The 25000-nt window shown below is 44.6% G+C and overlaps 1 protein-coding gene across 1 annotated transcript in view; it reads left to right on the top strand.

Moving 5' to 3' along the window:
* HSPA4 (heat shock protein family A (Hsp70) member 4) overlaps positions 1–25000 on the top strand; it is a 2799623-nt gene that overhangs the window by 1047140 nt on the left and 1727483 nt on the right. The window lies entirely within an intron of this gene.

Raw genomic sequence — 25000 nt, forward strand, 5'->3', positions numbered from 1 at the left:
TTACCTCTGGAAGCTTTTGGGGGTCATTTCTCTCTGCACCAAACTGCCTGGCACTATTAACTATTATTCCAAAGACATGCATCTGGAGTATTTCTCTCCGGGTCTCCGCTGAAAACAGGCTCTGTGGAACCTAGTTGGACATTCCCGGTCAACAAATGTTAAATAAATAAATAAATAAATAAATAAATAAATTAACACTGATCATTGGGTGCAGAGTGTAATTACCAGAGGTTACACCATTCCCTTTCTTATCCAAAACTTCCAACATAACTTCCTGGCATTCCACCTAGTCAGAGGGAAGAGGCCGCTTCAGAAATAGAAAAGCTATGCCAAAAAGTCATCCAACCAGTCCCACCAGACCAATGCGGATCTGAATTTTACTCAAGATTCTTTTTGGTGCCAAAACAGTCAAGGGACGGGAGACCCATTCTGGATCTCAGCAGCTTGAACAAGTCTGTCACCAAATCCAAAATCCAGATGGTCACTGTTCAGGCCATGCTCCCATTTCTGAGGGAGGGTGATTGGATGTGCTTGATCTCGGGGATGCATATTACCACATCAAAATGGACAAGCGTTCCAGGAGTCTGCTTTGCTTCTGGCCAGAATGTTCACAAAGTGCATGGCATTGGTTACAGCTCACTTGAGACAGCAAGGATTCTAGGTGTTTCCATATTTGGACGATTGGCTCCTCACTGCCCCCACCAAGTGTCTTCTGATAAGTCTTACAAAACGCACTTTCTCTGGCGGAGATTTTGGGGATAACTGTGCACTGGGAGAAGCCGAACCTGGTCTCTACCCAGCAGATAAAATACATCGGAGCAGTCTTTGCCGCCCTGTCCTGTCTGGTGTCTCGCACAGACTCCAGAAATTGAGGCTTTAAGTTTAGGAGATACTCTGTCAGAACAAAGTCTTAGTGAGAGAGGTTCTTCAGGCGCTAGGATCCATGGCAGCTTCAATCCTGATAGTGCCTCTTGCCAAGCTGCACATGTGAATTTTCCAATGGCTTCTTTTTTGTCAGTGGTTCCCAAATCGTCACCCTCTTCATTCCCAGGTCCAGATAACCAACTCCTGCAAGTAGGACCTTCTTTGGTGTATGAGGCCAGACACGGAACATTGGAGCTGTCCGTACCACTCCCCTCAGCTCAATGCCATTGTGACCACGGATGCTTTCCTGATGAGCTGGGGGGGGGGGGCTATTTCTAGGGAAAGACTTCCAAGGCACATGGTCCACTTTGGAGGCCAACCTGCATTTCAGCATTCTAGAACTGAGAGCAGTGCTGTTAGCGTTGCAGGCATTCCATCCGGTTCTTCCTTGTGGGACAATTGTAATTCAGACGGACAACATGTCAGTAGTCTGGTATTTCAACAAGAAGGAGGAATCAAATCCTACCCTTTGTGTCGAGAGGCCATGAGGATTTGGCAGTGGGCGATAGCTTCCAACCGCTTTCTGATAGCATTGCATGTCCCGGGGAGCTCCAGCATGATTGCAGACAAGTTGAGCAGATGTATTCTCCTGCCCCACTAGTGGTCCTGCAATCCTGATGTGGCGGCAGAAATTTTCAGCTGCTGAGGCGTGCCATGCTGTGACCTTTTCGCCTCTCCATCGAACAAGTGCAGCAGCTGTTTTGCCCTATTCCTCCCAAAGAGGGAGTCCCTGAGGGACACTCTTATTCACGATTGGCCCACGAACTTCTTTATGCTTATTCCCCCCCATTCCTCTGATTCCACAATTCTTAAAGAAAGCTCATCTGTTGAAATGAAAAGTGATCCTCATAGCCCCTTTTTGGCTTTGACACGTTTTGTTCCCTTCCTTCGGCCTCATCTGGTATACCCGCTGTGGATTCTGGACCCTTTTCCAGACCTGATTGCTTACCTCCAAGCGTTGACCACCCCAAATTTGTCTAGTCTGACAGCTTGGTTTCTCCACTTCCGTTCACATGGCTTATCTCTTTTCACCTGTTGAGGATGTTATCCTTGCACCTCAGAAACCATCCACCAGAAGACTGTATCAAGACAAATGGAAAAGGTTCTCTATCTGGTCAAAGGATAACATGCTAGACCTGTATTCGGCCCCAGTCACAGTGGTTTTGCAATACTTTTTAAGTTTTTTGAAGAAGGTGCTGCAGCCTCTACCATACAAGTACATCTGGCTGCAGTTTCGAATTACCGTAATGGGCTGGGATGGTATGCCTCATATCTCTACGTTTGTTAAAACTTGTCTCAAAGGAGTTTCACACATCAGGCCCCCAGTCAGATAGCCTATAGAGGCATGGTACCTCACGTTAGTTCTGCAGTTTGAACCCACAGTGAAGTGTGACCTGAAATTCTTGTCTTGGAAATCCTTGTTTTTGGTAGTCATTACGTCAGTCAGGCGGGTTTCGGAGCTGCAGGGATTATGCATCAAAAGGCCTTATTTTGTCTTTCACAAGGACAGAGCATCACTCTGGAATAATCCATCATTCCTCCCCAAGGTTGTTGTTGACTTCTCCATCAATCAGTCCATTGGCTTACCAGTGTTCTTTCAGAATTTTTCTAATAAAGGAGTGTACTGCCTATGTTCCTTGGATATACACAGACAACCGAGACTCTTGTGTGCAAGTGTGACCAGCTTTTCATTTTTTTCTGGACCTAGAATGGGAACTTGTGTATCCAAGGTTTTCGTAATCAAAATGGCTAAGGGACTGCATATGCTTCTCTTGCTCTTCTACAAAAGAACCTATGCCACTGGTTAAAGCCCATTTCACTAGATCTATGGTGACATCTGTAGCTTTCCACTCCAGGGCTTCAATGGATGACATTTGCGCAGCAGCCTCTTGGGCTATACCCCACACTTTAATCGATCATTACAAATTGGATGTGGTCTCTAGAGGGAGGGCTGCCTTCGGCTCAGTGGTACTCAGGAACATTTTTCCATAAGGGCCCGCCTATGTGTCTCAAGATAGCTTGGGATTTTGTCCCATCAGTAATAAATGGAAATAAGGTTAACAACATCAGATAAAGAAGTTGTATTGCCATAATGTTCCATCTGTGTTGTTGATCTTTCATTCATCACTTCCCACCCTCCTTCCCCCTCCAAAGGCTCCTGGGGGATACTTTGGTTCCAAGTGGTGTCTTAGGGCATTTGCACAGAAGGGGCCTCTGCTTTTCTGGTTTATCATGGGCAAAACTCTGAGGTAACAGAGAGAGGGGCATTGTGAGTGCAGACGCTTAACTCGTGTTTTTGACTGGAGCGAGCATGGTAATAGGCCGACTCTGTTCCGAGGGCTCTGAACCGAACCCTTCAGTGATGAATGAATGATTAACACAGAACGTTATGGTAAGACATAACTTTTTGTTTTGTGGTGCTGCAGTTTTCCTGCCTTAAAGGTTGCTTTTACACATTTATCAAGTCCAAATTATATTCTTCAATTATCTGAAAGATTTTTGACTAGCAATTTTGCTTTCAGTTCCTCATCTAATGAGCTATACAGTTTTAAATCATCAACAGAGAAAAGATGAGGGGTATTTACACTTCTAGGAGCCAAATTATAGCCATGGCCTAATCTGTTAAGTAGATAGCTTAATGGGTTAAGAGCAAAACAGAATAGCAGTGGTGACAGGAAGTCACCCTGGAATATTCCCCTTTGAACTTTTATCTTTGGAATAATAATTTGTCCTTTATCGTGGCTTAATTGCAAACTGCTCTGCAACTGTTTCTTGGTCACTAATGTAGTCCATCAGTGTAAGGTGTATCTTGTACGTTTTTTAATCACTGTTTGTTTTTATCCATGAATGTGGGATACTATCAAATGCTTTTTTGTAGTCAATCCATGCCTTAGTTTCTTTCCCTTTCTCTTTCTACAGTTCTCCATTATGACTTTATTTAGCAACAGTTGATGCTTTGTTCCATATGACTTTCTTTTATTACCCTTTTTTTCTGTCACCTGATTGAATTTTTTTCTAAATAATTAAACTCAGTTGGCATCACTAACCAGTGTGTAGTTTATACGTCACCAGAAGGCAAAATATTGGTGTATAATTTTTTTGGATAACCTGCAGGTTCACTCAAGTAGAAGTATTGTTTTTCCTGTTAACCAGGTTAATGTCTGTTCAGGGTACGCATATAAATACTTAATCATGGCTAAATCTTCATGCAAAGATGTTAATACTTTTTAGCTAGAAGTTGGGTACTGCATATGGACCTGGGGTTTTCCAGTTGGAGGCTTTTCATAACTTCTATTCTAATCTCTCTAGCTGTTAGTTCATCCCATTTCATATCCTTTACCTTTGAACTTATTCTTCCTTTTACTTGTGTCTATTTAGCATCTTTATGTTCCACAGGATCTTCATAGATATTTCTCTGAAATCTCTCTCCACTTGAATTTCTCCAAATCTTTTTGGTTTCTAATACCATGACAGTAATGGACCCCATTCTTAAGTCCAAGTACGATTGAAGTCCAAGAAATTAGTATTGCTTCAATATTTGTCAGCCAAAAGTGCTCCTCGCAGTACCCGCAATGTGCCCAATAATAACTACTGCAATTTGTATGGGATTATATGTATTGGTAACATATCTAAATACGATTTGTAGTTTTTTTTTTTTATAAGACCAAATGTTCTTTGTGTTTCAATGTTGCAATCATCACATTTGGGTTATCGCCTTAGTCGGCCTGATTATCAAAGTCTTGGGTCCTGCGTTGGTTGCTGTCTCATCTTCTGTGACGTTGGGTAGTCGAGGTATAAAGCATGTAACCGATGCCATTACATCAATCTTTCGTGCTGTGTGGTGCCCGAAACAGAAGCAGTTCACAAGTGCCGGTCGGCTGACTACTGAAATTTTCGTTTGAGTTTCAGAACCAGTGTCTTCAACTAAAGCCAAGTACCCCATTGGGGAAACTTTTTCTTGCTCTAAACCAAGGTCAGTAAAAGTAAATAATTGTATTTCTTGTGGAAAGCAAATGCCTCAAAGATTTTCATTTGTACTGTATTCCTTGCCCTAGGCCCTGACCACGACGAACCTTACTGTCGGTTTTGTGCCTTATTTAAGCAACAAACTATCAGTCGGTTTATTTTATTCTTAATATTTTGGTACTCTGTTCAATTATCCAGATATGTCTTCCAAGACATTCCGAAAAGATGCAAAGGTAAAGACAGGCCGCCTAGGTCCAAAGCTGCCGCCGATGCTTCTCCTAAGCCATTCGCCAGTTTGCCGGTAGTCAGGTGCTTTTGCAGCCCCTGATGCCCTCTAATTCATATTTGCAGGCCACTACTGAGACCCATTTGGAGTCCGGTATGCTGCGAGATTCTTCAACTGTGGGACCTGCGGATGTCTCTACCTTGGATGGGTCTGGAGCCGTTGTGCAGGCACCGGCTTCTGAGGGTGTATTCCGGCCTGCTGACTTGCATATTAAACCGACACCATCTTCAAGGCCTAAAACTCTAACCATTCCTAGAAAACAGATGCCCAGACCGCATGGTGAGGCTTTTATGCCTAAAATACAGATAAGAATGCCTGAAGACCTTATTACTTTAATCAGGGAAAGCCAACCTTCCCCTTCTAAGAGACCTAGGACTGAATTTGCTTATGATACTTCTGACCAGGATTTTGAATTTGCTGTTTCCTCTGATGACTAGGATTTACCCTAATCTACCTATGAGGATTCTGATGCAGAGGACTCTATTCCCTCTGCCCCCCCCCCCCACGGGATTTCTCTTTTGGTGAAACCTTGCATACTCATGGGGAGCATTTTTGCTAGGAAAAGCCAGGATTACTCTGATTCTAAAAAGAGGCTTATGGATTTCTTACTCCTGCCTCAACACAGGCCTTTGCTATCCCTGCTGTACTAGACATAGTTGATGATGCCTTTTCGGAATCTAGCTTGGCCCCGGACTCGTTACCTCCTGCTTCCAGAAAACCTGATAGATATTACAGGGTTTCTGACTATCTCAAGTTCCTTTTTAAAACTCATACTGTGGATCCTGAGACCATTTCACAGGGACCCAAGGGCATTAAGGCTACTACTGCCAAAAATCCTACCCCTTTTGATATAGACTCCAGGGCGCTGAATAGATTGGGTAAGAAGGTATACAATTCTGCAACCTTGGCCATTAGGGCCTTAAACTGTCAGTTTCATACGTTAGTGTCAGCAACATATTGGATTGCTTAAACAGAAAATTATGTAGATTCCTGACTGTGCTGAAAATAAGGATTTACAGGATTTAATGCATTCTGCTGAACAGGTTGGAAAACGTACTTTGCAATGTGGTTTTGATTCACTAGAGGCATCTTGCAGGGCTGCTGTCACTGGGTCTGTACTTAGAAGGCATGCTTGGCTTAAGGAGCAATCTTTGCCAGACCATGTTAAAGCTAAATTGCTGGATGCTCTTTTTAAATCAGGACCACTTTTTTGGTAACAAAGAAGAAGTTCTTAAAAAGATGGAGGAAAAAACTAAATCTATGTAAACTGTTTGATTTCCTACAAGTACAGCCTTGAAGATTTAGTAGGCATTGGCCCTCTAAGAATTGGTTCTTTCCTGCCTCTTCCAGGCCTTCTCAGCCCAAACCCAGAACCAGAACACCCAGCCTTCAGACCCAGGGTATGCACAGGACTAAGTAGTGGGGGGGGGGGGGGCTCCCATTTCCAAATCAGGGAGTAGTAAGACCCCTCACTATGGTAAGCTGTCTCAATGACAACTTTAAAACTTCCAAGCACTTCTCAACTGACTGCTCCTTTGGGGGGGGGGGGGGTTGCTCTGCAGGCCAAAAACTGGGAACTCATTACCCAGGACAAATGGGTTTCAAGTATAATTTCCAAGGATACAGATTTCACTTCCACACGTTACCAACCCCAAACGCTTGGCCAGATCTACCCCCAAATCAGTGGGCAGAGGCTCAAAAGCAAGTACTCTCTCAAGCATAAAAGCTATTCAGACTGTGCCAGAAGAGGAAAGGGACAAGGTTTCTACTCGAGACTTTTCCTGATGCCCAGAAAAGACAATTCATGGCTTCCTATTCTTGACCTTTCTATCTTAAACACCTTTTTGATGATTCCAAAATTCAAGATGCTAACTCGCCAGTTGCTTCCTATGCTAGGCAAAGATGCCTGGTTGACAACACTGGATTTAAAGGAAGCCTTACCCTGCACATCACAATCTGGGAATCTTGCAGAGGATACCTATGCTTCAAAGCAGGCTACATGCATGGTCAGTTCTCTGCACTGCCCTTTGGCTTGTCTACTGCACCCAGGGTATTCACAAAGTGCCTATCTCCATTCTTTGCATTTTGCAGGCAAACAAATATTCAAATATACCCATACCTGGATGATTGTCTAATTCAGGAAGAAAGCCGGGACATACTTTTGAATTATCTGGCATTTGTACAAAAGGTGTTAACTTGTCTTGGGTACACCATAAACAAAAATTGATCACATCTGTTAACCTGTCAACAAATTATATTCCTGGGAGCAAGCTTGAACACAACTTCCCAAATGGTCTTCTCATGCCAGAGAAACAAACTCAATTTGACAGCTTACTTCAAACTAGTGGCCACAAAGACCCTGCTTATCTGCAAGGCAAATACTGCAAGCCTTGGGGTTCATGGCCTCCTGCATTCTGTTAACTCCATATGCAAAACTGCATATGAGGACACTACAGTGGTATCTAAAAAGCCTGTGTTGTCGACGTTTTCAGGATCTAGAAGCAGTGATTCCTATCTTACCATGCCTACAGGTAGAGGCCTGCCACCAAAACAAGGGACTAGCATTCACTCTACCCCCTGCTGCCCAAACCCTAACACTCATCAGACTATGCATGGGGGGCTCAACTGGCAGGGAAGTGCATTCAGGGCAAATGGAACCCAAGACAAATGCACCTGCATATCAGTCAAAAAGAAATGTTAGCTGTACAGAACGCTCTGACAGCCTTCAAGGATCACATTGTGGTAAAGATGGACAAACACCACTGTTATGTAGTACATAAACTAGGGGGGGGGGTACCCATTCTTACCCCCCTCTGCAGACTAGCCATGGCTCTGTGGAACACAGCCCTGAGCTACCAAGTACATCTACAGGCTCAGTTCCTGCCAAGAAAACTAAATACACTGGCAGATTAACTAAACAGAAATCTCATTGACCCACACGAGTGGAAACTGGAACTAAAGACTTTCAACATTTTGATAAACAAATGGGGGAGCCCCGATATAGACCTGTTTGCCCCCCCCCCGAACTACCAACTGGATGAATTCTGCACAAGGACTCCCCACAAAAAAATTTGGAAAGTGGCTGCTCTGTCCTTCAGCTGGAAAAATCTATCAGTTTATGCCTTCCCCCTTTGCCTCTCTCTAAAGTACTACTAAAGATCAAACAGGACAAACCAAGGACGATACTGATTGCACCAGACTGGTTACGCCAACATTGGTACTCTCTCTTGCGCAGTGTGCCACTGCTTGCTCCATGGCACCTGTCTCAGACCCCTACCCTGCTTTCACAGCAGGAGAGCCAGATTCTGCACCCTCAACTTCAAACCCTGAACCTGGCAGCCTGGCTAATTACCTAATCTCTCCATTACCATCCCTCTGTAAACAAGTGTTGGATGTCATTTTGGAGGCAAGGAGGCCTAGTACTAGAAAATCTTATGCTGAAAAATGGAAAAGATTCTGTGCTTGGGACCAAACTCCGGGGATGGGCACAGCAGCACCCAACTTACTTCAGATTCTTCAATACTTAACTGAGATGCTTCACAAGTGCCTTTCTTTTTCCTCCAAAATTCATGCCTCAGCCATTTCAACTCATTACAACACAGAACCACACCTCATTTTTTCTTGCTCTAACTGATGTCAGTGAAAGTTAACAATTGTCTTACCTGTGGAAAGCTAATACCTACGCTTCAGGGCAGGTTCCATGCAGTATCAGTTCTCTGCACTTCCCTTTGGCTTATCTACTGCACCCAGGGTATTCACTAAGTGTCCAGCTCCAGCCATTGCATTTTGCAGGCTGAGAAACATTCAGATATACCCATACTTGGACGATTGTCTGAGTCAGGCAGAAAACCAGGACTTTCTATTAAAATATATGGCATTCTTAAAGAAACTTCTAACCTCACTGGGGTACACCACAAATGAAAAGAAATCTCACCCAGTACCCTGCCAGCAGGTTGTATTCCTGGAAGCAAGCTTGAACATAACTTCCCAGATGGCTTTTTCACTCCAGAGAAACAAGTTTATTTGACAACCTACTTCAAACTACTGGCTACAAAGACCCAGTTATCTGCAAGGAAAATTCTGCAAGCCCTGGGGTTCATGGCCTCCTGCATTCTACAAATTCCATATGCAAGACTGCATATGAGGAAAGTAAAGCGGTATCTAAAAAGCCTATGGTGTCAAAATTCTCAGGACCTGAAGTCAATGATTTCTATCATTCCTTGTGTAAAGACAGAGTTCCTTTGGTGGGCAGAGGCCTGCTGCCACAAAAGGGGGGCTCCCTTTTACTCTACCCCCTGCAGCACAAACCTTAACAGACACACCAGACTATGCATGGGGGGTTCACTTGGTAGGGCAGTGCATTGAGGGCAAATGGAACCCGAGACAGATGCACCTGCATATCAACCAAAAAGAAATGTTAGCTTTACAGAATTCCCTGACAGCCTTCAAAAACAACATTCTTCCAGGACAGTTATTGGTAAAGACGGACAACACCCCAGTTGTGGTACATAAGCAGGGGGGGAACCCACTCGTACTCTGCAGACTTGCCATGGCTCTGTTGAACACGGCCTTGAGCTACCAAGTGCACCTACAAGCTCAGTTCCTGCCAGGCAAGCTATATTCACTAGCAGACTACCTAAGCAGAAATCTCATGGACCCACACGAATGGAAACTGGAACCAAAATTATTCATCCTCTTGAACAAATGGGCGACTCCAGAGATGGACATGCTTGCCTCCCCTCAGAACTACCAATTGAACAAATTCTGCACAAGGACTTCCCACAGTCAAGCTTGGAAAGTGGATGCCCTGCCCTTTACCTGGGAAAGCCTCTTGGTTTATGCTTTCCCCTCTGCCTCTCCTCTCGAAGGTTTTGCTAAAGATCAAACAGGACAAGCCAAGGACAATACTTATTGCACCAGACTTGCCATGGCAGCACTAGTACCCCCTCTTGCGCAGTATGACACTGCTGGAACCATGACACCTGCCTCAGACCCCTTCCCTGCTCTCCCAGCAGGTGGGCCAGATTCTGCACACTCAGCTTCAAACCCTGAACCTTGCAGCCTGGCTAATTCCTTGAGCTCTCCAATAGCATCCCTCAAGTAAGCAGGTGCTAGATGTCATTCTGGAGGCAAGGAGTCTCTTAGTACTAGAAAATACTATGCTGATAAGTGGAAAAGATACTGTTCCTGGAGCCAGACACAGGGGATGGGCACAGCGGTGCCCAGCTTACCTCATATTCTTCAGTACTTGACAGAAATGCTCCACAAGGGCCTATCCTTCTCGTCAATTAAAATTCATGCCTCTGCCATTTTAGCTCATTGTAATCCTGAGCCACCCTTCTTCTCATGCCCTGCTAAAACAATTCCTCAGAGGGTCCAAAAATTTAAGACCCCCCCCCCCCCCCAGGAGAGCTCCTGCTCCAGCCTGAGACCTTAACTTTGTATTGGAAAAGCTCACTCTCTCCCTCCATTTGTGCCAGCTGCATCTGCAGAGTTGAAATTCCTTTCTTGGAAAACAGCCTTCCTTCTAGCCATCACTTCAGCAAGAAGTGTCTGAATTACAGGCACTCATGGCAGTGGAGCCCTTCATTATCTTCCATGCAGACAGGATTTCCCTCAGGAACAGTCCTTCCTTTATGCCCTAGGTGGTGTCTAGTGTGGCCCTAAATCAGTCCATTAATTTGCCTACTTTTCCCTAATACACAAAACAAAGGATAATGAATACTGCACTCTTTGGACGTGCACAGACCACATAGATTTTATTTGGACAGGACTAAACCTCTCAGAAATTCTGAACAGCTGCTAGTTGACTTTGCTGCAGGGCAGAGGGGAAGACCATTTCAAAGCAAACCATTTCTAAATGGATAGCCCATTGCATTCATTTTTGCTACAAGCACCATGGAAAACCTACCCCACAGGGGATAAGATCACAGTCCACCAGGGCTGCATGTACCTCTAAAGCCTTTCTCAGAGGAGTCCCTTCCAGGGACATCCTAGAAGCTGCTACTGGAGCTCCGTACATGCCTTCATCAAGCATTACCACATGCCTATTTTTTCTAAATCCAGAGATGGTTTTGTCACTGCAGTCTTGCAGGGCTTAATAGCTTGCCGTTATGCTCTCTAACTTCCTCCTCCCCTTCCTTTGCTTTGGGAATCAACCCAAATGTGATGACTGCAACAGTGAAACACGAAGCGCCTAGTACAGTTGTGTACACATCATAAATTTAGATGTTCGAGTGTATTCACTGTTGCAGTCCTGGTTACCCTCCCTTCAGCCCCCTGACTTCTCTTGACTCTACCTTTCATTCTTGTTGGTGTATTTAATCTTTCTGGTGTATTTGCTTTTTGATGGAGGTGTACCATAACATCTAATTGATTCCCTTTGTGGGGGCACCTGACATCTGGGGCAAGAAAAACTGATGTGATGGAGTTGGCTGCATGTTTTATACACCTGACATCATGGAAGAAGAGAGCATCCGAGGCAGGAATCCCAGACTCTGGTATTCAGGCTGGCTGAGTGCTACCTGCAGGCAGATATCCCAAAATGTGATGACTGCAGCAGTGAATACACTCTAACATCTACATTTATGTCAAGTGTACGCAATTGTACTTTCCTGATCAATACAAGGTTCTTCCGGATGTTTTCTATACTTGCAACTATATTTATGCATTTTCCACATTTCTTGCATTCTCGTCTGGTCCTTCATCTTGTATTCTTTTGTGTTGTGGCACATTCTGTTTCTGCTTGATTTTTATGTACTTCTGGTTTGATTTCCATTCTTGCTTGGCACCGACCTGCTTCTGCTAGAGTAAGCAAGCAGAGAAGTCATCTTGGGTTTATTCTTCTTGTGTCAAAACTTTCAGTACATTTGGGTTTTGTGAGGTTAGCAGATGTGTGGAGTCCCAAGATTGCAGATCTACAAGTTTCAAGGATGGCCATCCCTCCTTTGGAATGGTATACACTTGGCATTCACTGATATTTATAAATCATTTGGTGAACATGAAGAATCCTTTTCCTATCTAATCTATTCAACACGTTTTGGGGCCCGTCTGTCACTCCAAAACTGTAAGTTAGGACAGGAAGAGCAGAGTGGTTTATAGCTTGGATTTCGTTCTTGGGTGTCAACGCTGATATTCTTCGTGTTTCACTGTTGCAGTTATTACATTTGGGTTATCCTGCTGGCAAGTTGCCCTCAGTCGGCCTCAATTACAAAGTCTTGGGTCTTGCGTCGGTTGCTGTCGCCTCTTCCCTGACGTCAGGTCGTCAGGGGTATAAAAGATGCAGCTGACGCCATTTTCTTCAGTCTTTCTTGCCGTGTGGTGCCCGAAGCAGATGTCCTTCAAGAATGCAACTGCAGTCATAACATATGGGTCGTCCTGCCTCAGGCAGCCCTTGGTTGGCCGGATTCCAAAGTCTGGGTCCGACGTCGGCTGATGTCGCATTTCTCTCCGACGTCAGAGCGGCTGGAGTACATAAGCATCAGCCGACGCCATTTTCTCCAGTCTTTCTTGCCGCGCGGTGCCCGAAGCAGAAGCAGTTCGCAAGTGCCGGTCGGTCCGCTCCTGTATTCTTCGATTCCGAAGTCATCAAAAAAGCTAAGTACCTCATTGGGGACCTTTTCTTGCCTCAGCCGATGTCAGAAATTACTGAAAAAGTTAACAATTGTCTGTCTTGTGGTAAACAAATACCTCATAAGGATTTCCACTCCTACTGTCTTCCTTGCCTTGGCCCAGACCACGACGTCTCGGCCTGTGCCGCCTGTGCTCGCTTCAATAAGCGCACACTTGGGCGCCGGGCGGAGTTCGCTGAAGACTTTTTCGGCGATAAACTTGCTTATACAATGCAGTCGGAACTTCCGACATTGCAGACTCCTAAGAAACGAAAAGACCGGGACCGACATCCTCGGCCGGCGTCTTCCACCGACTCCACACCAAAACCTACTGCGAGTGCTCCGGTTCCCCCTGAGACGGTTATTTTACCGCTCCGAACCAAAGACACCGCATTACCGATACCGGAGGCCACACGACACCAGTTATAGATTTTCCTCCGGATACTGAAACCGAGGAAATGCCCGAGACCATTGCTGTAGATAAGGTCACTCCTGCACGTGGATCTGCTAGGCCTCCTATGGCCATCTCTATTAAGGCCTACACATGTGCTAAGGCAGCCAGCAAGACCAAGCACCTTCCTGCTAAAGCCATACCTCAGCCTACTCCTGAAACACAAATCATGACTATGGCCGCAGACTTAATTTCTATGATTAGAGGTTCACAGGCCCATCCTGAGAGAGGATCCCAGCCTCCTTCTGATAAGAGGCCCCGGGTTGAACCCTCTGACCCTATCCCTTCAGATGAAGATTCTGAGGACTCTGTTCACTCTGATGGCCAGGAAGAGCTCTTCCAGACCTATGAGGACTCTGATGCAGAGGATTCCATCCCCTCGGCCTCCCCTCCTGAGGATATTTCTTTTGGGGAAGTTCTGCATTCCATGAGGGAACTTTTTAAGTGGCAAGGCCAGGAATATTCTGATTCCAGAAAGCGCCTTCGAACCTTCCTTAAAAAGCCCCAACACAGGCCCCTGGCTATACCTCCTGTGCTTGATGTTTTGGATGACCTATCCTCTGACTCCAGTGTTACCCCTGATACTCTTCCTCCTGCTCCAGCCAAGCCAGACGGATATTATAGGGTCCCAGAAACGCATTCCCATTTCTTTAGGGCCCATGCTGTTGATTTAGAAACTATTTCTCAGGGACCTAAAGGGGTTTCAGCATCCACCTCCAAAACTCCTTTGCCTTCCAACAGGGAAGCTAGGTCATTAGAGAGATTGGGGAAAAAGGTCTACACCTCCACTACTTTAACCATGAGAGCTCTGAATTGCCTCTTTCATAAGTTTCAATATCAGGATTACCTGTTAGATGATTTACAGAAAACATTGGCCTCTCCTGAACCTTTAGACAGGAAGTCTTTGCAGGAAGCTGTACATAATTCTCAGCAAGTCAGCAATCACTTTCTGCAGTGTGGATATGATGCATTGGAAGCTTCATGTAGGGCAGCTATGACAGGGGCAGTCATTCGTAGACATGCATGGTTAAAAGAACAACCTCTACCAGATTATGTTAAGGCAAAACTTCTTGATGCACCCTTGGAAAAGAACAAGCTTTTTGGTGCTAATGTTAAAGATGTGTTAAAGTCTATCGAGGAAAAAGCAAAATCAGTTCAGACTGTCAAAGATTTCCTCCAGATTCAGCCACCCAGATTCAGCAGGAATTGGCCTTCTAAAAACTGGTCCTTTCCTAATCCTGAAAGATTTCAAAGGGGTAAAAACAGGCGTGGCCGAGGAAGAGGACAATACAGAGGTTCTTACAGGGGACGACAATGGCAACCAACAAACCAAAGAAGTGACACAGGGGTCTCCCCTGCCCCACAGGGACAATCTCAATGACTTTCCTCTACTTCCGCTGACCAAGGAGAAAATAGAAGCTCCTTGGGGAAAATTATCTCTGTTTTCAGACAATTGGCACAGATTGACAAAGGACAAATGGATTTTGGACATTATAGACCAAGGTTACAGGTTCCACTTTCATACCTTACCAAGAAAACAAGGCATGCCAAACCTACCACAAAACCAGAGGGCAGAGGCTATCAAGCAAATTTCTCTGCTTGCTCAGATCAAAGCAATAGAAAGAGTTCCACAACAAGAACAAGGCCAGGGGTTTTACTCAAGACTGTTCCTTGTTCCAAGAAAAGAAACTCAATGGAGACCAATACTGGATTTGTCCGCATTAAACACTTTTCTCATAGTACCAAAGTTCAAAATGCTGACTCTGCAGCAACTCCTTCCCATGCTGGGCAGGGGGTCTTGGCTGATTACTCTGGACCTCAAGGAGGCATACCTGCATGTCCCTATCCGACACAGCTGCAGAAGATACCTCAGATTTCTTGCAGGGCCAGAGCATTATCAATTCTCAGCATTGCCATTTGGCTTATCTACTGCGCCCAGAGTATTCACAAAATGCCTGGCTTCAGTAATTGCTCATTGCAGGCTCCAGTGGATCCAAATTTACCCGTACCTGGACGACTGCCTCATACAAGCGGACGACAAATCGATTTTGACAAAAAACTTGAACTATGTCATACAATTGCTACAGGCTCTGGGATACACAGTCAACTTCTAAAAGTCAAGACTTCAGCCATCCCAGCAAATAACCTTCTTAGGAGCCAGTCTAGACACAGCCTCTCAAATGGCTTACCTGACAGAAGACAAGCAAGAGAAGTTAACTCATTATTTCAAAGGTTTGGCAAAACTCACCCAGATGACTGTAAGGAGATTCCTACAGGCCCTGGGTTACATGGCATCCTGCATTCTTCTGGTTCCATTAGCAAGACTACACATGAGAAAGCTTCAATGGTACCTAAAAAGCATATGGTCTCAGCACAGCAACAACCTAGAGACAACCATACCGCTCATTCCATGCCTACAAAAGGAATTCCTATGGTGGGCCTCGGTAAGCCAGGCAAACACAGGTATGTCATTCAAAAAACCTCAGATAACACAGACCATGACCACAGACGCCTCAGACCTTGGATGGGGGGCGCACATGGAGGGCAGATGTATACAAGGACAATGGTCTCCAAAGGAAACACATCTGCATATAAACCAAAAGGAAATGCTGGCAGTAATGCATGCCATCAAGGCCTTTCGACAACAACTTCAGCAAGGCCATCTACTGATACGGACAGACAACACCACTGTGATGTGGTACATAAACAAGCAAGGGGGCACCTATTCTTACCCCCTTTGCAGACCGACAATGAATCTTTGGGAAAAATCACTGAGCCTAAACATACAGTTGCAATCCCAGTTTGTTCAGGCAAAGACAATGTGCTGGTGGACAGCCTAAGCAGGAATTTCATAGATCCACATGAGTGGAGGTTACATCCGAAAATCTTCACACAACTCACCTCGACATGGGGCAGGCCAGAAGTAGACCTATTTGCCTCCCACCTCAACCATCATCTACAAAAATTCTGTTCAAGGACATACCATCCACAAGCTTGGAAAATAGATGCTCTTTCATTCAACTGGAACTTCCTAAAAATCTATGCATTCCCACCTCTGCCACTGATGACCACAGTATTACTAAAGATCAAAGTAGAGAGGACCAAGGGGATCCTAATAGCTCCAGACTGGCCAAGACAACACTGGTATCCACTACTACACAGCATATGTCAAAACAAGAAGTGGGCTCTTCCCCAATGGCCCCTACTTTTGACTCAACACAACTTCAAAACAGTGCATCCAAACCTTCAGACGCTGCAGCTAATAGCCTGGGAGATCCCATGAATAACCTCAATCTATCTCTCTCCAAGGAAGTTCAGCGGATATTAACAGAAGCTCGAAGACCATCCACCAGAAAGGTTTACTTAGCAAAATGGAAGAGATTCAGTATTTGGAATACCAGCAAGGGACATGATGCATCATTATTGAACATCCCACTCATCCTGGAATATTTGGCAGATATGCTACAGAATGGACTCTCATATTCTTCCATAAAGATACATGCTTCAGCTATTTCAGCTAGATATAACACTGATCCGCCTGTGTTTTCACATCCTTTAAGGCAATTCCTCAGGGGAATCAAGAACATTAAGCCACCAAGAAAGGCTCCAGTGCCAGCTTGGGACCTCAACTTTGCCCTAGAAAAACTGACTCTACCTCCCTTTGAGCCAGCAGCTTCAGTGGACTTACAATTTCTCTCATGGAAGACAGCTTTCCTGTTGGCAATTACCTCAGCAAGAAAGGTTTTGGAACTACAGGCCCTAATGGCAATACCACCGTTCATAATCTTTCACAGAGACAGGGTCTCCTTAAGAACCAACCCTACTTTTATGCCAAAGGTGGTATCTAGGTTTTTTTTAAATCAAGCTATTCACCTGCCTACTCTCTTCCCCAATCCTGAGAGCAAAGGGGAAAGACTGTTGCATACCTTGGACATTCACAGACAGCTTCGCTACTACCTGGACAGAACCAAGACCAGTAGGAAGTCTGATCAGCTTTTTGTAGCTTACGCCCCTGGAGTACAAGGAAAAGCAATTTCCAAACAGACTATTTATTTCAAAATGGATTGGACATTGCATCAGATTTTGTTATTCCTTCCATGGGAAGAATGTTCCAGCCCATTTCAGACCACACTCCACCAGAGCTACAGCCACCTCTACAGCTTTCTTAAGAGGGGTTGCTACAAAAGACATTCTAGAAGCTGCTACATGGAGCTCCGTGCATACATTCTCCAAACACTACAATCTCCCTTTATACTCCAGATCCAGAGCAGGCTTTGCTTCGGCAGTCCTGCAGGGTTTGATTGCTACACCATCTCTTTCCTAGAGCATTCCTCCTCCCCCAGCTAAGCTATGGTATTCAACCCATATGTTATGACTGCAGTTGCATTCTTGAAGGACATAGTACAGTTTTGTACCTACCATAAATATAGATGTCCGATAGATATGCAACTGCAGTCGGATTTTCCCTCCCTCCATACCTCTCTATGCCTTGGGTCCACTCCTATCCCTGTTTCTCTTAGCTGGGGATATCTGTTATGGTGTATCTGTTTATTGCTTACTTATTTGTCTGGAATCCTGTTTTTGTCTTCCAATTTGATTACAGCCTTCCTTGGAGGGCACCTGGCATCTGGGGCAAGAAACACTGAAGAAATTGGAGTCGGCTGATGCTTATGTACTCCAGCCGCTCTGACGTCTGAGAGAAATGCGACATCAGCCGACGTCGGACCCAGACTGTGGAATCCGGCCGACCGAGGGTTGCCTGAGGCAGGACAACCCATATGTTATGACTGCAGTTGCATATCTATCGGACATCTACATTTATGGTAGGTACAAAACTGTACTTTCATAAGTGCCGGTCAGCCGACTCCTGAGATTTTCGTGTTAGAGTTTCAGATCTGAAGTCTTCATTAAAAGCCAAGTACCCCGTTGAGGGGAACTTTTTTCTTGCTCCAGACCGATGTCAGAAAGTTAATAATTGTATTTCTTGTAGGAAGCAAATACCTCATAAGGACTTTCATTCTTACTGTATTTCTTGCCTAGGCCCTGACCACGACGTTTCTAGTTGTCTGTTTTGTGCTAGGTTTAACCAATGCACTATTAAGCGTCAGTACGATTTTGCATTAAGCTATTTTGGACGAAGATTTAATTATACAATGTCGTCTGATAGCCATCCGACTACCGGAGTTAACAAAAAATGCAAAGAAAAAGAAAGACAGGCAACCGAGGTCCAAAACTGACAAAGCTTCTCCTAAGCAAGTCGCCGGTTCTCAGTGAGGCGCTTTCGTAGCCCCTGACTCCTGCTACTTTAGAGTTGCAGGCCGCTACAGTCTCCCACGTGGAGTCGGCCAAGCCGCTGGAAACTCAAGGTATTGGAGCCTCCGAGGTTATTCCTTCAGATGGGTCCGGAGCCGCTGAGCAGGCATAGGCTTCTGAAGGTGTATTCAGACCTAAACAATTGTATATTAAACCGACTTCAAAGGCAAAGACTAAAACACCTTTAAATGCAAAGTAACAAGTTCACCAGCCACACGGACGGGCCTCCATGCCCAAAGAACAGATGCTCAAAATGGCCGAAAACTTAATTACCTTGTTCAGGGGTTCCCATCCCCCCTCCTGATAAGAGGCCTAGGCAAGATACACACCATGAATCTTCAGATCAGGTTTCCATTTCGTCTGATTCCTCTTCTGATCAGGAATACTCTCTCCTCCCCCTATGAGGATTCTGATGCTGAAGAGTCAGTTCCTTCAGCTTCTCCTCCTGAGGACTACTCTTTTGGGGAAACCTTGAATGCCATGAGGGAGCACTTAAACTATGAGAGCCAAGATTTTTCAGAATCTAAGAATAGGCTCAGAGACTTCCTTTTACTACCTCAACACTGGCCTGTAGCTGTTCCACCTGTTAGACGTAAGTGATGTGTTCTCAGAGTCTAGTCTGACCCCTTACCTCCAGCTCCTGTTAAGCCGGACAGGTACTACAGGGTCCCTGAATCTCATAAATTTCTTTTCAGAAACCCTACTGCAGACCCAGAAACTATTTCTCAAGAGTCCCAAAGGGTTTAAGGCTTCCACTGTGAAAAACCCTACCCCCTCTGACAGGGATTCTAGGGTACTGGGTAGATGGGGAAAAAAGATTTGCACATCTGCTACCTTAGCTATAAGGGCCTTAAATTGCCAGTTTCATATGCTCAAATATCAGCAATATGTCATGACACTGCTTAAACAGAAAATGATGGTAAATTATAAGTGTGCAGATGCAGGATTTATTGCATGCAGCAGAACAAGTTGGAAAGCATACTTTGCAGTGTGGTTTTGATTCTGTAGAGGCCTCCTGCAGGGCCGCTGTTACGGGTCCTGTTATTTGGAGGCATGCTTGGTTAAAAGAACAAAATCTGCCTGATAATGTTAAAGCAAAATTATTAGATGCTCCATTACAACGTACCTTGCTTGGTGTTAAAGCAGAAGAGGTGTTAAAGAAAATGGAGGACAAAGCTAAATCTATGCAAACGGTCAAGGATTTCTTACAGGTACAGCTACCTAGATTTAGCAGACACTGGCCAACCAAGAATTGGTCCTTTTCAGTCTCAGACAGACCTCAAAGGGGCAGATCCAGACGCCCTAGATGCAGATCACAGCTGCAAGGTTCCTACAGGTCTAAGCAATGGGGTGCTTCTACCTCCAGAGGTGGAGAAGACGAATCACAACCATATAGGAAACAGTCCCAATGACTTCCTCCTGCTTACACCAAGCACTTGTCTTCTGGCAGCACTCTTGGGGGAGAAAACTAACTTTTTCTAAAATTGGCACACTATAACCCAGGACAAATGGGTTCTAGACAGTGTCACAAGGCTACAAGTGTCACTTCCATACCCTGCCAAGGACAAACGGCTGGCCAGACCTGCCAAAAAATCAATGAGCAGAGGCTGAAAAACAAGTTGCAGCACTCATGGACATGAGGGCTATTCAACAAGTGCCACAGCAAGAGCAGGGACAAGGATTTTACTCGACTGTTCTTGGTACCCAGAAAGGACAATGCATGGAGATCAATACTGGACCTTTCTATTCTAAATACTTTACTGGATATTTCAAAATTCAAGATATTGACCTTGCAGCGGCTTCTGCCCATGCTGGGCAGCAAGGCTTGGCTTGTCACTTTAGACTTAAGAGGCATACCTGCATGTCCCAATCAGACAATCATGCAGAAGATGCCTCAGATTCAAGGCTGGCTCAAAGCATTACCAATTCTCTGCACTGCCCTTTGGCTTATCTACTACACCCAGGGTATTCACAAAGTGCCTGGCACCAGTAATTGCTTACTGCAGACAGAGGAAAACAAATATATCCTTACTTGAACGACTGCCTCATTCAAGCAGAGAACAGGGACATTCTACTACAGCATCTGACGTTAGTGAAAAAACTTTTAACATGCCTATGGTACACAGTCAACAAAAAGAAATCAGAACTAGCACCCTCTCAAGAGATAATATTCCCTGGGTGCAAGCTTAAATAAAACTGCCCAGATGGCTTATCTCACTCCAGACAAACAAAGGCAACTGACTACCTATTTCAAGGAAATGGAAACTAAGGCCCAGTTATCTGCAAGAAAATTTCTGCAGGCTTTGGGCTTCATGGTATCCTGCATCTTACTAATACCATATGCAAGACTGCATATGAAGAAAATTCAGTGGTACCTAAAAAGTGTCTGGACACATTGCCACAGCCTTGAAACAGTGATTATTCTCATTCCCTGCTTGCAACAGAAGTTTCGATGGTGGGCAAAGGCTTGTCACCAAAACAAGGGATAGCCATTCTCACTACCCCCAGCCAAGCAGAGCCTAACGATGGATGCATTAGATTATGCCTGGGGGGCACACATGGCAGGAAGAAACATTCAGGGCACCTGGTCCACAAACCAAAACCATCTACATACCAATCAAAAAGTGATGTTAGCTGTTCAAAATGCCCTGACAACCTTCAAGGACCTACTTCATCTGGGACAACTGCTGATAGACGGACAACACCACGGTCATGTGGTACATAAACAAGCAAGGAGGCACTCATTCTTACCCCCATTTGCAGACTAGCCATGGCTTTATGGGACACAGCATTGACTTACCAAGTTCATTTGCAGGCACAATTCCTGCCAGGAAAGGAAAATACTCTGGCAGACAAACTAAGCAGAAACCTCATGGATCCCCACGAGTGGCACCTGGATCCACAAGTCTTCAGCATGATAACAAATGAGGGCGCCTGGACGTAGATCTATTTCCTTCCCTTCACAACAATCGACTAAAAAGATTCTGCACAAGGACTTATCATAGACAAGCTTGGAAAGTGGACGCCTTATCTTTCAACTGGACAGACCTATCAGTGTATGCCTTTCCTCCAGTGCCTCTCCTCCCCAAAGTACTCTTAAAGGTCAGACAGGAGAAACCAAAAATGATTCTGATTGCCCCAGAATGGCCACACCAGTACTGGTAGCCGGGCTTAAGGAACTTGTCCCAATGCCCGGCCTGGACCTTACCTCAATAACCTCATCTGTCCCAGCAAAACAATCAGATTCTGCACAGCCAACTCAGGACTCTAAACCTGGCAGCATGGCGGATAATGTAGCCATACAAACCACACCTCAGTAAAGCTGTGATGGATGTCATTTTAGAAGCCAGAAGGCCTAGTACTAGAAAATCCTATGCTGGGAAATGGAAGAGATTTTATGCTTGGAACCAAGCTCAAGGAACTGACACAGCTGTCCCAAACATTCCTCAGATTTTGCAGTACTTAACAGATGTTGGACAAAGACCTATCTTTTTCATCAATTAAAATCCCATGCCTGTGCCATTTCGGCTCATTACAATACAGAGCCACCACACTTTTTCTCATCCTTTATTAAGGCAGTACCTCAGAGGAGCCAAAAACTTAAGGCCTCCAAGGAAAACGCCAATACCTGCATGGGACGTCAATTAGGTCTTGGAAAAACCCACCTTGCCTCCTTTTGAGCCAGCTGCTACTGCAGATATAAAATTCCTATTTTGGAAAACAGCTCTGCTCCTAGCAATAACTTCTGCAAGACAAGTTTCAGAGCTACAGGCTCTCATGGCTTTGGAACCCTTTATCAATTTTTATCCAGACAGGGTCTCCCTGAGAACAAACCCTACATTTATGCCTAAGGTGGTATCCTGTGTAGCCCTTAACCAAACTATTAATTTGCCAACTTTTTATCCAAATCCACAGAACAAGGGGGAGAAAATTCTACATTCTTTGGACGTACACAGACAACTTGGATTCTACCTGGACAAAACTAAAGTTTTTAGAAAGACAGAACAGTTACTAGTGGCATATGCTGCAGCATCACAAGGAAAAGCCATCTCCAAGCAGACTATTTTAAAGTGGATAGGTCACTGCATTCGTTTCTGTTACTCACATCAAGGCAAGGCAAACCAGTGCCTAAGGGCATTAGGCCACATTCAACCAGAGCTGCAGCCACTTCTGCAGCTTTTCTCAGGGGAGTACCAACCAAAGACATTTTAGAGGCTGCTACTTGGAGTTCAATGCATACCTTTACAAAACATTACAATCTGCCTCTTCACTCTAAATCCAGGGCAGGCTTTGCCACTGCCGTTCTGCAGGGCCTCATAGCCGCTCCTAATGCTGTTTAGCTCTAGCCTCTCCAACCATAGCTTTGGAACCAAACCTAAATGTCGGCAACAGTGAGACACGAAGAACATAGTACAGGTGTGTGCACTTAACATAAATGTAGATGTTTGAGTGTATTCACTTTTGCAGTCCAGGTTACCCACCTGCCATCCCCCTTACTTTTGCTGGAACTTATCTTTACTTCTCTAATCTATACAACCTAGGTGGTGTATTTGCTTATAGATGAAGGTAAAGCTTATTTTGGTGCATGTATGTTTTATTTGCATATTTTTAGCCTACCCTTTTGGGGGCACCTGACATCTGGGGCAAGAAAAACTGAAGAAAATGGCGTCTGCTGCATCTTTTATACCCCTGATGTCAGGGAAGAGGTGACAGCAACCGACGCAGGACCCAAGACTTTGGAATTCAGGCTGACTGAGGGCAACCTGCCAGCAGGATAACCCAAATGTACTGACTGCAACAGCGAATACACTTGAAAATCTACTTTTATGGTAAGTGTACACAACTGTACTTTTTCAGGATTAATTTGTCTTCTAAAGCATTCCTTACTAAGTGTTTTTGCAGTTCACGTTTTTTTTGTCCTTAATTCCCAAATATTTATGCACTTCCTCTTACTCAAGTTCTTTTTCATCACATTCTTGCCCGAAACTGATGCTTTCCTGGTGCCGCAGTTTTCCTGCTTTAAAGGTCGCTTTTGCACATTTATCAAGACTTAATGACATTGTTATATCTGAAAAATTTTGACAACTTGTAGTTGTACTTTCAGTTCCTCATCTGATGAGCTATACAATTTTAAATCATCGACAGAGAAAATGCAAAGTCTTTAGAATTGGTTGTTTTCTAGGAGCCAAATTATAGCCATGGCTTAAGCTGTTCAGTAGAAGCTTAATGGGTTAAGGGCAAGGCAGACTAGCAGTGGTGACATGCATGTTCTGTGGCTTATCAGTTTTTTGTGATTTTTGTGGACTACTGCCTTCTACAACGAGAGGGGGGCATCCTCCCCCTAGGCTGGGCCGGGCCCGGCCCCATTGTAGGAGTGTGTCTGTAGTTTGAGGATTCTACATGGTCATCCTTTCCAGTGTGTGCACCAGTGTGCCTACCAGGAATGGGCACTTTTTTATCCTAGGTCTTGTGCCCCCAGCTATTTTTTTAATGTTTAACCGACTTATGTCCATGATATATGTTGTATTAAATCATTTTATATATCCGTGTCATCTTGGTGAGGTTTTGTGAAAAACCGGGTCCACCTTGCGAAGGTGCTCCCCAATACTTGATTTCAGTTTCAGCAAAAATGCTCTTACTTTCCGACTGAACTTACTATTTGGACCCCTCACTCTCTTGTGTATGTAATTCAGTGGGCACTATGGCAGCAAACTTGATCTGAGGTGTTGGGGGTGGTATATAGCATTATGGGTAGAGGGAGGAGCTCAAGACTAGGATCCAGGTCTTGAAAATGCGTCTTGAGGGTTGGATCCATAACCTATCAGAATGAAAATGGACAACACAGATGCCAAGTTATGTTAAGTACATAACTACTACTAATTTTGACTTCCAGAATTGTTATCTCAGAATGTTTAAGCCTTTTCACCTTCATTTGAGATGCCCCTTTTGAAGCAGCCGACTCTTACCCTAGTTGAGATATTTTCATCTCTAGCTTAGTTAAACCAACCTATCCAAGAAGAATCTTCTTTAACTACATCTTACAATAACATTGCCAGATTTACTACTGGTAATCGCTTTAGAACTCAGCACTGTCAGAATCTAAAGCAGCTAGGATGGCTTGAACTGCAAAATCAGCTTTATTTTAACCAACTTACCATCGCTCATAAGATCCTCAAACCAGCCTAACAAACACTCCTATACTGTCAGACCTAATTACTCCATATAAAAATCTTAATATGTTATGCTCAAACATCTACTTAGTAAGTCTAACAACATGGCAGGAAACTCTCTCTTCTCAAATACAACTGGGAAATACTGGAATCTTCTACCTAGTGATCTTACTTCACTTCCTTCCCTACCCCACTTCAAACAAAAACTCAAAATATACCTTGGAACACACTGGCTATGCCCTTGCACTAACCCTGACTAACCCACTACCTCTGTGACTAA

The sequence above is a fragment of the Protopterus annectens genome, chromosome 4.part0, assembly GCF_019279795.1.
Source record: "Protopterus annectens isolate FY-2018-M chromosome 4.part0, PAN1.0, whole genome shotgun sequence".
Taxonomy (NCBI): domain Eukaryota; kingdom Metazoa; phylum Chordata; order Ceratodontiformes; family Protopteridae; genus Protopterus; species Protopterus annectens.